Source organism: Camellia sinensis, chromosome 9, assembly GCF_055761805.1.
Source record: "Camellia sinensis isolate YWXY chromosome 9, ASM5576180v1, whole genome shotgun sequence".
Taxonomy (NCBI): Eukaryota; Viridiplantae; Streptophyta; class Magnoliopsida; order Ericales; family Theaceae; genus Camellia; species Camellia sinensis.
Genome location: NC_138969.1, coordinates 175,479,045 through 175,494,297, shown reverse-complemented (window position 1 = coordinate 175,494,297; position 15,253 = coordinate 175,479,045).

The following is a 15,253-nucleotide window of genomic DNA, read 5'->3' as shown; positions in this document are numbered from 1 at the left end:
TTCTTTAGCCCAAAAGACATAACTTTGTAGCAGTAGGTTCCTCTTGGGGTGAGGAATGCAGTTTTATCCTGGTCATCTGGATGCATTGCGATTTGATGGTAGCCTTTGTAAGCATCGAGGAAGCTCATGCGTTGATGGCGTGCCGTCGCATCGACAAGCTGGTCGATTCTGGGTAGAGGAAAACAGTCTTTGGGGCAAGCTTTGTTTAGATCCGTGAAATCGACGGACACTCGCCAAGTCCCATTTTTCTTCTTCACCACCACTGTATTGGAGAGCCACGTAGGGTAAGTGACTTCTCTAATTGCCCCGGCATTAACCAGTCTGTCTACCTCCTCAACAACAGCGGCAGTGTGCTCCGCGGCTGACCGCCGGCCTTTCTGAATGATCGGCTTACATTTGGGATCGACATTCAGATGGTCCTGTGAAACAGACGGGTCTATTCCCAGCATTTCGTACGAAGTCCATGCAAAGACGTCGAGTTTGTTGAGCAAGAAAGAGATCAGCTGTTGCCTGTCGGCCTGATTCAGAGAAGCGCCGATCATGAAGAACTTTTCTGGGTTTCCATTGATGTCAACTCGGTCTAAACCTTTCGTGGTCTTCTCATTTGGATGCCGCCCAATGTCATCAAGGATCTCCCAATTCGGCACCTCAATGGAGTTTACTTGCAGTTCCTTTGGCGTTTTGGCGGCAAGGAGATAACATGCTTGTGCCGATTTCTGGGAGCCGCGGATTTGCTCAATGTCATGTTCTGTTGGGAAACGTAGCAGTTGATGATAGGTGCTTGGGATGACCTGTAAGGTATGCAACCACGATTGCCCCATGATGAGATTGTACAGCGATGGCAGCCTGACGACCAAGAATTCCACATCCACCGTTCTGGAACCTGCTCGAAGGGGTAAGCTGATCTTTCCTAATGGGTACTCTGGATTGGCATTGAAGCCGAATAGTGGATAAGGAGCCGGAGTCAGGTCTGACTCGTTGAATTCGAGTTTGATAAAGGTTTTATAATACATAACCTCCGAAGTACTGCCCTGGTCGATAAGAGCGCGTTCGACAGTGAACCGGTTTACGCGTAGCTCAACAACCAATGGATCGATGTGAGGGAGTGTTAAGCCGATCAAATCAGAGTCATCAAAGGTGATACTTGGCGTTTCTCGGAGCCGCTTTGTTGGCGTGAGTTGCTGGTGGGGGCCTGGATGTGATTGGATCGCATGCACGGCCGAGACTGCTGGCAGGCTGTATATCATGTGGATGGTGTCAAGCAGAAATGCATCCTTCGGAAGGGCAGGTGTTTTGATCGCACTCCTCCGGACGCATTGTTGGAGACGTTCGTCCTTTGCCAACTCCCCAAGATGATCTATTGAGGCATAGCGGCCATCAGTTTCTTGCTGTCGGGCTCGAGATCATCGATCATCTACCCTTGGGGGTCGCTTAGAAGCCTGGCGCACTGTTTGTTTGGATTTTGCTATTTTCGAGGCCAGATTGCGACGAAGGCGTTCGTTCTCAGCGATGATGTTGTCCAACCTCTGTTTGGTTTGCCTAGCTTGTGCCATGGTCGCTTGTATTGTCTTTTGCATTGGGTTTGAAGATGAGCAGAGGTCCAAGGCAAGTCTTGCTGCGATGGTTTTTAGTCCAAGCGAGTTTGCTGGAGTGAGGTCATCTCTCTGTGTGGTCTCATCAGTGGCTATCGGAGGATCTTCAGTCACGCCTGCCATGGATGTATTTGAGTATTCCCACAGACGACGCCAATTGTAGAGAAGTGGTTTGGAAATACTCTTCAGATCCTAGAAGACGCTAGTGATCTTCAGCTAGTCACTTGAAAAGATACAAATACTCCGGTCGGGGGTGCCGAAATTAGCACTCCGACGGACAAGTCAGTTCAGACACTCAGGATACTAAGTTAAGTAAAGTGATTCTTACATACCTTTCTAAATCTGTGGTTATTGTATTTATACTTGCTTTTTGTGCCTTGGGACCTGAGCCTACTTTTATCCCATTCCCCTTTTATTTATTCGGAGCTACTGATCTCCGGCTATTCGGCCTTCCTAACGTATTTGGCATCCTAGTCACGCAATATGGAGCCGAATAATATCTGATTTCTGGGGTACGCACCTTCTGACTCTTCTATTTATTCGGCTCCCACAACTTCAATTTATGCTCTGTTTCTCTTTCAACCATGGCTTGAAAATGCTTAAATACTTCTAGAACTTGATCTTTAGTTTTTAGTATAAAAGCCCAAACTTTCCTTGAATAATCATCAATGAAAGTAAAAAAATAAAGTGCACCACTATGTGTTCTAACTTTTAAAGGACCACAAACATACGAATAAATAAACTCCAAAACATTTTCTTTTCTAGAAGCAACATTTTTATAAAAAGAAACTCTATGTTGCTCGCCCGCCAAAAAATGAACACAAGTTTTAAGATGCTTACCTTTCAAATCAAGTAGAAGCTCTTTCTTGAACAAAACTTGCAGCCCCTTTTCACTCATATGCCCAAGCCTCTTGCGCCACAATTCGGTAGAAGTATCATCTTCAAGTGCATTGACAACACCTTTACAAGTTTTTCCTGACATCGAATAAAGTGTATAAGTCTTCTTGCACTTAGCCACCACCAAAAAACCCTTTGTGAGGTTCCATATTCCATCACCAAATTTATTGTTGTAGTTTTCATCATCTAGCTTCCCGGTATAGATCAAATTCAGGCGAATGTTGGAAACATGCCTCACATCTTTAAGCAACAACTTGTAGCCCAAATTTGTTTCCAAGTAAACATCACACATGCCGAAAATCTTGGACAAACCTTCATTACCCATTCGAACACACCCATAATCTCCTTTGGTGTAGGTAGTGAAGAAATCAACTCGAGAAGTCACATGAAAAGAAGCACCAAAATCAATCACCCAATTGCTCTCTCGGCCCACAAAATTGACATAATCATCTTCACAAACGACCATGAGATCACCATTGGTAGTAACCGCCGTTGTGTCTTCTTCCTTCTTATCCACACTTTTGTCACGCATTTTCTCCTTGTTCTTGAGCTTTCGACATTCCCGCTTCATGTGTCTTTTCTCATGGCAATAATAGCACTCAATGTCTTTCTTTGAAAAAGAATTATCTTTTGATTTATCACGGCTTTAATCACGACCATGAGGAGTCTTACTTCTCACCCTTGTTTTGCTGTAGCCTCTCATAACAAATGCCTACGAATGAGAAGAACCTGCTGATTTTATTCTAGTTTCTTTAATCAACAAGCTACTAGTGACTTGGCTCATTGTGACAACTTCATCGAGCGCCGAATTACTAACCGTCACAACTAAAGTCTCCCAACTTTTAGGCAAGGTACTAAGTTGCATCAAAGCCTGCAACTCATCATCAAAAATAATTTTCTTAGAAGTAATTTGGTTAACAATACTCTTTATTTCATTCAAATGTTTCGGAATAGGGCTGTCATCTTTGTATTTTAAATTAACCAACTTACGAAACAGAAAAGCTTTATTTGTGGCTGATTTTCTATCGTAAAGGCATTCTAATTTTTTTTCCATAAATCACATGCTAAAGTTTCAGTAGCCACATGATGAAACACATTGTCATCATTCCATTAATGGATAACACCAACGGCATTTCGATTAAGCCTCTTTCATTCATCATCTTTCATACTCTCGGGTTTGCCACTATCACCCTCAATGGGTCCATACAAATCTTTGCAAAATAATAATAGGTCATCTATTTTAGTTTTCCAAGTTACCCAATTGCTTCCATTGAAGTTGGACATACGACCCACATTCCCCTCCATTGATTTATACAAATAAATAAACCCAAATAAACCGTAAGCTTTGATACTAGTTGTTAGGAAAAATAGATGATTTCCCACAAGTAAATCAATCAATGGAAATAAAACTAATGCAAAAAAATTAAATCAATAACTGTTAGGTTTTTATTCTTGGCAATCTCGTTTGACAAAACTCCTTTCAGTTGTAATTTTGTTCAACTTTTATTTTAGTAAGGCTATGAGTTTTTAGATGTGAATCCAACTAGAATTGTGCCTTGCAGAGTTGTTTCAGAAGTTAATTCTTTCTTGTTTTCCACTTCGCTGACTATGTCGAGGATCGAGCGAAGAATCCTTAGTCCCAGAAGTTTTCACTAACTGTAAAAGTACTAAGAAGTTGCATTTCTCGCTCGAGCGACACTTTGGTGGCTCGAGCGAAGACACTTGGACAAAAACGCATTTTAGTCTCCTCACTCGAGCGAGAGATCCTTCGCTCGAGCGACCTTCGTGGCCCAATTTCTATAAATATGTGTTTTAGTCAAATTTTAGGGTTACGGCTTCCAAATCTTGTTCTTGGGTATTAGGGTTTTTATCTAGAGTTTCTTTGCTTGTTTCTTTTGATATCTGTGAGAGTTTAATCATGAATTGAGTGGATTATATCAAAGGGTTTGTTTATTTTATTTATTCAATACAAAAGAGAGAGTTATTTTTCGGTAGATTCTAGAGAATTTAGGCCAGAAGTTTTGGTGGATTTTGGAGTGGCTCATCGTCGTGGATTCAACATCAACGTTGTGGATTCAACGTTGGGCAAGACAATTCCGAGGTGAAGACCATGGTGGAAGAGGCATATAGGGGTCGGTTCAATTCAGGCGTGGATTCGCTTGGTAATTAAGAGTATGCTTGTGTAATTTCTTTTGTCTTCTTAGTGGATTATTTTGTGGCTTTAGCCCGTGATTTTTTTATCACAACTCCAATTGTGGTTTTTTCATGTTAAAATCGTTGTGTCGATTTGTCTTGATTGTTTGATTGAGATTATTATTTACTGTTTAAAATTAATACATAATCACAAATCAACATCTAGGGGGATTTCTAGATTTTTCAATAACGACACAAGAATTTTTACGTGGTTCCCTCAACGTAAGGTACATCCACGGGATCGAAATATGATTCCATTATCAACCAAAAAGTTTCCAAACAATTACAAACGACAAAACTACCCTTAGATGAATTCCAAATAATCACAAATAATCAAGAGGAAAGATCTCACCAAATTGATGAACAAAAGTTTTCAAAATAGAATTGTAGAAAACTCAAAATAATAACCCAAATCAACTTCAAATCAAAGGCAACAGAAGCATGAACAAATCAAGTAGAAAGCCTTTACCAATCTTAGAATGAATCAATGATTATGGCTGCCACATAAAACGAACCCACCGAATTGATTTTCCACTGTTGTAACATCCCGATATTGGGAAAAACGAAAACAATAGATATATTGTTGATTATTGGGCTTTTATCAAAACCTTGGTTATTATCAAACAGATTATTAAATACTTATTGGGCCTCCAAAAGTTAGATATAATATATAAAATATATTATAACCAAAACCAAACTAAATTAAATTCTTTTAATGAACCAATTGGGTCCCATATTCCACTAAAGAGGTATACCCAACAGGTCCAACGCAGTGCCTCTCGCAGAGATTACCAAGGTATCTGTTGGCTTATTTTTCCTACGAAGGAAAATATCATAACTGCGAGTGTGCCAGCAAGGATTGAAAAATCCTTACAGATTAAATTCAAGCCAATTATCAAGCGATTGTGTTGACGGTTCTTTTGCCTCAACGAAGAGGACTTCAAATTTGCCAAGTGTAGCGAAAAGAAAAAGTAAAAGAAGAAAAAGGGACGGAGAAAGATGATTGAGTGAACAATCAAAGTAATAAATATTTACCTCTACTCCTATGCTTCGAAAAGAAAGTGCATAAAATGCTTCGAAATGGAAATGCTGAAAATAAATGCTTCGAAATATAAATCTATGTTAAACTACTCATAAGATAAGGAAAATGACAAGAAATATTGAAATCAATTGTCTTTGATTTAAGTTCTGGATCCTTTACAATGTAGCCATTAATGGCTATTTATAGAAGAAAAAATACAGCAATAACTACTTAATAACTACCCATTTCTTCCATCTTCATTCTTGTCTTGCCATGTGTCCTTCCACTCATCCACTTTGTCCTTCATATTCTCCATTATCTCTATAACTTCTTTTAACTTCCAAATGAATAAGAGGATGCCACGTGTCCTGCAATTATATAAATAATAAATAATAATAAAAATTGCAGATTTATGGTGTTAACATTACCCCCCGCGGCCCTTAAAAATGATATTTACTTGAATTTTTGAAGGGCCGAACCAAGCACATGACTAACCTAAGCAGCAAAGTGCTTCGAATGATGTAACAACACCAATAAAGTGCTTCGAATGAGTATGAAATTATGACTAGATGACTCGAATTATGACTAGTAACAAGCTTCGAAAGTGATATAAAGGACTAAAATCATTCTTCGAAGGTCGATGGAGCCGACAAAAGACGAATTACATCCTCAAAAATACTCGGCAAAGCTTCGAAGGTTCACAACCACCATTATTATTTCTTCGAAGCTGTTGTTGATGCAAGATAGAGTGCTTCGAAGCTTACAAAATTATGGCGAAACGGCTTTCGAAGCAACTTATGGCAAAACGGCTTTCGAAGCTGTTTTTGGCCAACATTGTGGTTATTCAAAACTTATATGTTCTGGTTCACACATAATTAATGAAAATATTAATTTTGTGCTACGAACCAATTATTAATTCTTCGAAGATACCAAAACTGTTGTTCTTCGAGCCAACTTATCATGCCAAAAACAGGCATTATTCGACAACTAATTAATTGTCATTTTACATATATTTGAAGAGATGTACACATTTCGAAAGTTTTCAAAGCTTTATACAGTTTCGAAAGTGAAGTAATCAACCTTCGAAACAACTCTTGATGTTTCGAATGTATCTTCAAAGCTTTATACAGCTTCGAAGGTGAAGTAATCAACCTTCGGAACAACTCTTGATGCTTCGAATGTATCTTCGATGCTTTGATTGTGTACATACAAACAACTGGCCATCAATTTGAAAAGATAAGCCATTCTCAACCATTTATTTAAATGCACAGGCTTTTTCTAGCCAAGTTCATGCATTTTAAATGGTCATCCTTTGTTCTTAGTGCTTCGAACTCATAAGAACAATTTGTTAATTTTATTAGCCACATCATCATAATTATATTTTGATGTGAACCACAAACCCAAAAAGGATTTTGAACACCAAAAGTCATGATATGGTGTGACCATGAAAATTCATACTTTTTGACATTTTGAAAAATGTCAAAAATTTTGAATTCATGAACAGTGGCTTGTTCATTATTCTTGACCATGTTTGTTTTAAAAACATGACTTTTGCCGAATAGGTTTTCATAATTATTTGGCAAAGTGGGTTGTTTTTCCATGTTAGCCATTAATGGCTTATGAAAATCACCCATAGATATGTTATTTTCATGACTTGACTCTCTAAAATTTGGTTTTTGGACCCCCCGAGTCATACATGGAACATCATTCTTAGCCAAATTTGGCTCAAGAACATGCTCTTTCGTTGTGTTAATTTCATAATTTGGCTCTTTAAAAACGGATTCTTGAACCCCCCGAGCCATTGATGAAATCAACTCTTTGCTTTTGCTATTTTTAACCATGCAAAAATTCTGAAAAAATTCACCAATTCCGGCCATTAAGGCCTCAGTTAAAGACTTGGTAGTGAGAGTTGATAACTCATCATTCCATTGGCGAATTTCCATATCAAGTTGATGAATTTCTCCAATTAAATGGTGTCTTTTTTCTTCCACCAAATAATATTGTAAGGGATGAAAATTTATTTCATCAAGAAAATGGATCTCTTCTTGAAGATCCAAAATTTCTTGTTTACGCCAATAAATTTCATCTAGGCTATTTGAAATGGACAAATCCAATTTTTTTTTCATTTATTACACTTGACGTCCCACCGGGCGTGCCAAAAAATGTTGGCTTATTTTTCCTATGAAGGAAAATATCATAAATGCGAGCGTGCCAGCAAGGATTGAAAAATCCTTACAGATTAAATTCAAGCCAATTATCAAGCGATTGTGTTGACGGTTCTTTTGCCTCAACGAAGAGGACTTCAAATTTTCCAAGTGTAGCGAAAAGAAAAAGTAAAAGAAGAAAAAGGGACGGAGAAAGATGATTGAGTGAACAATCAAAGTAATAAATATTTACCTCTACTCCTATGCTTCGAAAAGAAAGTGCATAAAATGCTTCGAAATGGAAATGCTGAAAATAAATGCTTCGAAATATAAATCTATGTTAAACTACTCATAAGATAAGGAAAATGACAAGAAATATTGAAATCAATTGTCTTTGATTTAAGTTTTGGATCCTTTACAATGTAGCCATTAATGACTATTTATAGAAGAAAAAATACAGCAATAACTACTTAATAACTACCCATTTCTTCCATCTTCATTCTTGTCTTGCCATGTGTCCTTCCACTCATCCACTTTGTCCTCCCACTCATCCACTTTGTCCTTCATATTCTCCATTATCTCTATAACTTCTTTTAACTTCCAAATGAATAAGAGGATGCCACGTGTCCTGCAATTATATAAATAATAAATAATAATAAAAATTGCAGATTTATGGTGTTAACAGTATCCTGTTGTCCGTTCCAAGCAAAAGACTATAACCTAAGAACTTGCCCCGACTCCTAAGAAAAGTTTGCTTAAGTCAAGACTTGTGCAACGGGAGAGTATTGAACCTACACTAAGTGTTGTCGTAACAACATAAGATTTAATCTCCTAATCAATTACACAACACTGAAAAAATTAACCCAAATAATTTCAAACTTTGGACCTGAAGTCTTAACTCCCATACCTTTACCAAGTGCACTAATGACTTTGGTTAGAAAACTATTTCATCACTTCATTATTGAGGAAGTCCATTTTCATTGGTTTCAGAGACTATCCCATTATTAATGATTTTGGTTAATTATAATAGTCAAAAGCATCTCCAATTGTTGTCTAACTGCATGGATAACTATATTATAGGCAGGCAAATGTTAGCAAGTGTTTCATATGTATTGTTGAGAAATATGTATAAAACATTCTAAAAGTATGTACAAATATTAAAAAATATATTAATTTTAATAAAAATATATTAAATTTAATAAAAAATATTTTATACTTTTTCAAATTTTTTATCATTTACTTATGCTTTATGAGAACTTGTTGGTACTTTTGCATTTATTAGTAATGTTGGTTTGCATTTATTAGTACAATCAATTTTCTCTCCATCGTTCCACCTACTATTTTTCTAATTACCAACTACAATAATTTAACCACCTTCTTGCAATCTTATTTTCAAATTCAAAAACTATTTTTGATCATTTTTTTTTTTATCTTCAATGAATTTTTTACATTTTCAAAAAAATATAAAAGTGACTAAAATATATAAAAAGTAACTAAAATATAAAATATAAAAAATTCAAAAATAATTTTAAAAAAATAAACCAAACAACCAAATGATTTTGGACATTCTTGATGAGTTGGTATAGATAAACATTGTGCCAAATTTAGCACAAGATGTAGCTAAGCTAAAAAATAGCAAACCAAATAACAAATCATTGGAGAGCAAAAGGTTGAGCTCCATACTATTTTATAGCAATAGTATCCCAAATAAGCCATTGAAAAAAAAAAAAGAGTCGCTGAAAAAGCTCTAACTCACTAAATTACTTTCGATTTCATTTGATACGGACACTTTCTCGGGTTTTGTTTAGTTTGATTTTTCAAATTTTGTTTAGTTTGATTTTTTATAAACTGTTTTTAGATCGATTTTCATTTGTCTTTAGTTCACTTTTTTCATATTTTAGATAATTTTTTCTTTTAAACTTTTTAGATCTATCTAATTTTGTTCGAGTTTTCATTCATTTTTAGTGATTTTTTTTTATTGCTATTTTAGTCAAAAAGATTTATATAAAAATTTAAAAATAAAAAAATCAAACCAAACAAAATCCAAGATCTCAAATTGCATTTAATTAAGTTGATTGACAATAACTAATCGAAAATATTAATTACGTAGTGGCTCCAAACCACTAAATAACTTCTCTTCCTAATGGGTATGACAATATTTTCCGTTCTCCCTTACCTAATTTCCTCAAGATATCTGAATCTGATTTTTATCAATTATCCCCCCAAAGTATGCCCAAGGGGGCTCTAAAATTTAGATTTTGATCACCATGAACTCATCTTTCAATATCTCCACATCCCTTTTGTTTCTTTGCATTCTAATTTGCTTCCTTATCCTCAGAAGTAACCCTAACGTTCCGATATTCTTATTGCCCAAATACAACACTTACATTCCTAACAGCACATACCAATCCAACCTCAACACCCTCTTCTCAACTCTTTCCTCCAATTCCACCACCACCATCAATGGCTACTCCAACTCCATCGTCTACGGCCTCTTCCTCTATCATGGCGATGTTTCCGCCGCAATCTGTCAAGACTGTGTAAGCAATGCTACTACAAAAGTAGTCCAATGTTGTTACAAGGCGAGGCTTGTCATGATTTGGTACGATGTTGCCATTCTCATATATTTTTAAAGTATACATTTTGACATAATTAAAACATGGGTTCTCTGGCCAAAAATCCAAAATTAAATTTTCTAAGTCTAAAGCATTTATTTTCTTTGTCTGAAAGGACAAGCTCATACAAAAAAATCAAACTACCCATGTATATGTATTATACGGCAGGTAAAGCAAAACAAAAAACCCTCTCTCTCTCTCTCTCTCTCTCTCTCTCTCTCTCTCTCTCTCTCTCTCTCTCTCTCTCCCTCCTCTCTTCATCTCCGATTCCACCACCAACATGTCGCCATCGCCATCATCCACTTCATGTTAGTAAAAATTATGCTAACTCCCAATCAACAAGAATTAAACAACAATTTTAACTAAACAATCAAACAAGAACAACTAGGCAACTGCGGAATTGGTTCAAATGCCTAAAAAGAATGAGGATTTCTTTGGAACAACTAAAAGTCACAAAGTAAACAAAGCAAACAACAATTCTAAGATAAAACTAACAAAGTTCCTAAAAGTTTACAAGGATATGAATTATAGAAGAAACTACTCCTAAACTAAGAAAACTACTACTAGATTATGCTAAGTCTAAACTAGTTCTTTGTGTTTTTGTTGATGATGTCCTCTCTCTCTACAAATTTCTAACCTTTATACTTCTTCTTTCCCACGTCCCCATGGTCTCCTCAATCTACAACTTTTGTTGTGTAACTGCTACAACTGCTTCCTTACTTCTAAGCCTTCCAATCACATAAAACCTTCACTTTTGTCTGTCGAATTGCCCCTTCTTCAAGTTATCACATGCCTACAAGCCCCTCTAACCTTCTCTCGACAGAGAAAGACTCCTACTTTGTTCATGTTTCTTCTTGAATGACTGCTCATTGAGTCCATGATCACTACCAGTAATTGCTTCATCACCAGCACTGTTTAATACACATTTATCAATCTCTCTCATATCGCTTACCCTCTTTCACAATTATTGAACCCTCACTTGATTTTGCCACATGTTGTGTCCCAATTAGTCCACCTGTCGACAGGAACCAGCAAAAATGGGTGCAAACACTTTGCCAATAGCCTACGATCACCGACTTCCACCAATGTTTTTTCTCCTCTCTCTCTCTCTCTCTCTCTCTCTATTTTCTTCGATTTGAGACCCAAACCTTAACCTAGTCCCACCTTCACCATCCTAACCCTAGCCCCAACTTCGCCACCGTCTTCACGACTCATTGACAACAATGTATCGTCTCCGTCATCACTAGATCTGTGTATATCTACATCGAATGTTCATAGATCAGAGGTTTTCGAAGACGTCATCGGTGACGATGACGGTGCAAAAAATCTCTCTCTCTCTCTCTCTCTCTCCTCTATTCTAGAAGCAATCTTAGACTTGGTGCAATTCGGGTGATTGAGTTTGATCAAACCTTGGCTGTGCAAGACAAGGCTAAGTAAAGGCAATAGCTCATGAGTGGAGGCCCCAAATTGACAAATGGTGCGAATGCCACCCCCAAGGAGAAGCTCAATGGTAGGGAAAACGATGTTCTACAGATGGTGAGGCCCTAAATTTTATTACTTTTTTCTTCAGTTTTTTCTTGCTTCGGATTTGTTTTGTGGTGTTTATGGTGTTTTGGTTGACTTTGTATTGAGAATGTAGATGTGTGATAATCTATTTTAAATTAATTCTTGTTTTTTACTTTGAATGCAGAGACTAAAACATAATCATGCTGTTGAAACATAAAAATCTGAACACCTTCGACAATTTGAAGACCTTAGATCTCTTTTCTTTTTTTATTTTAATTGTTGTTGTTGATGATGATGATGATGATGATGAATGTTGTTGTTGATGATGAAACAGATTTGTAATAGCATCAAATTTGTAGATCTATAATACATGTCTTTATCTGTGTACGTATAAGAATTTGAAAAGATAAAGATAATAAAATTGAATAGATTGAAAAAATTGAATAGATAAGATATTAAAATTGGACAAATAAAAATTTATATAGAAACTTTTTGAACAGATAGATGAAAAATTTGAACAAATAAAAAATAATTTAAACAGATAGTCAAAAAACGTCAACAGATAAATTAAGAGATAAATTGAAAACAAATGTCCTTTAAAACAAGTAAAATGACCTCTCACTGAACTATTATACAAATAATGGACCTTTCACCAATAAAAAAAATATACTAAATTTAATATCTTAGACACTCTCTAAATTAGATTTATCACCAAATTTCTTTTTAAACAATTAAAAAATAAAATGACACAAAACTCAGGATTTAGAGGCCAAAAATGCAATTAACCCATAAAATAATTAAGTACATTTCTTAACAAGTGGAGACGCAGCAAAATGAAATCCTGTTCATGATGTTAGCACATGACACAGCCCGGGCATCCTGGCGAGATAATCGAAGTCGTTGAAAAGTTAAGGTGAGTTTGATTTGAAATTATACTTTGAGTGTGGAGGTATATTTTAATTTTTTGACTTTTTAAATTATGATTTGAAAAAAAAAATTATTTGATTATGAATTTTTAAAATAATTTTGAAATAATTTGTATTTTTTTTTTATAATTGATTGATGTATAGAATATGAGAGGAGAGATAAGAAAGAAAAAGTGATTGATTAATTAATTAATAATAATAAATAAATAAATAAAAGAGAATAAAGGAGTTTTGAAAGTAATTTTGATTTGTATTTTAAAAATTTATTTGGTTATAAATTTTGATTCAAATCATGATTTGAAAATATAATTGAGTTTAGAAAATTAAACCAAACGTTACCTTAGTTTTTCGATAGTATTTTTAATTTTTGAACTTTTTAGATGAATTAAGATTTTTTTAAAAAAATAAAATCGTTTAACCAATAAATTTATTTCATGATCAAATAAAGCGTTAATTAAAAAAAATTATTATTCATTATAGAGCAACGCTCTACACCTACCATTGATTGTGAGGTCTCTTTTGGCATTAAGAATTATTGATCTCTTAACCGAAGGTTATAGCTAGGTTGTGTGATCATGATTTCCCCGTATAATTTAAATAATTATATTATGTAGAACCTTTCTTATATTATGTGAGGCTGTTTAGAAAGTGGTTATTTTTTAAATTTTTTGATTTTTTGATTATTTTAATAGGTTATTTTAATTTTTGTGTTTGGAAAGAGCGGGTTGAATTTTTGTTTGAGTTGTTATATTGAAAAATGTGTTTGAAATGATGTGGGATAGTAAATGACCAAAATGCCCCTGTGTGTATTGTTGCTGCTGTCATGGGTTTCTCAAAAATTAAAAGGGCATACGCGTCATTTCACAGTCTGTCAATTATAGCTTTGAAATAATTGGGATAGTAAATGACCAAAATGCCCCTGTGTGTATTGCTACTGCTGCCGTGGATTTCTCAAAATTAAAAGGGCAAAAGAGTCATTTTATACTCTGTCCATTACACCTGTGCATCACGTGGGAAGTGATGAGCAACAGTATAGCTTTTTGGATTTTTTTTTCTCGAGAGGCTACAATAGCCTGGATTTCCGTTTGCCAAACAATGCCTATGCATCTTATTCTCATGATGTAAATCTCACCACAAAATTAATGACAACTATCCGCAACAAGGGAATCAACTAGCAAATCTTTGATAATTATACACATATTATGTAGAATATAAATAATAAAATATTTTTTAATATTTCAAAATTTTGAATTAAATGATGATCAATAATTTATCATGACTTAAAACAAATAAAGGAATTTAAATTGAGCACATAATTAATAATTATAATAAATATGCATACATGTTTAATAGTCAGCAATTTATCACATCTTAACCCTCAAATTTGATATTTGTGCATTAGATTTGCACTAACTATGAGTCTTGTTAATGACAACTCTAAAGATTGTCAATAAAAATTAAAATATTTAAAATTTCAATACTTATTTTACACATCTCATAATAATTTTATATATATTTCTTTATATTTTACGTATTTCAATACAATTTATATATATTTGAATACATTTTAAAATATTTGATACCATTTGTGAATGCGTTTATTTCTCTCTTATTATAGGAATTTGTAGTAGTTTGTGTGACGGACTTGAATTTAGTAAGCTTTGTTAACTTTTAAATTATTTTGAGATAGTTGTTTGTTGAGCGGGCTTGAAGTTAATAGATTTACTTTATTTGATAATATAATATTTTTTATATTTATAATTATTTTCTAAAAAAAAATATATATATATATATATATATATATTGTAGATAACTAGGATCATCGGTTTTTATGTTGTTTTTTAATATTTCCCATCAAATATTATCATTTTAATAAATCATACCTAATACTACTTTACAATTGAAAATGTTGGCCCAAAGTTTTGACTAGAATAGTCCAATTATATATATATATATATTTGTAGATAGGGACTAGCATCATCAGTTCTTATGATTGTTTTTTAATATTTTCCATCAAATATTATCATTCTTATGAATCATACCTAATACTACCTTACAATTGAAAATTTTGGCCCAGTGTTTTGACTAGGATAGTCCAATGAGCCAATGACAAGTGCTTATGTTAGTGCAAGCAAAATTTGAAACTCTCACATCACCAATTCACAATCCCACTCGTGTCCCCATCAAAACCTGATTTCCACTTTATTTTACACAACAAACAAACCTGATTTCCACTATGTTCCCATCTAAGTCTTCAGCAGCCACTACCCCTACTGGAGAAGCCATCTCTCTACAGGCCCGATTCAGATTCAAATTTTGGGGACAAATTTATTAATTGCAGTTGACTCTTTACAGAAAT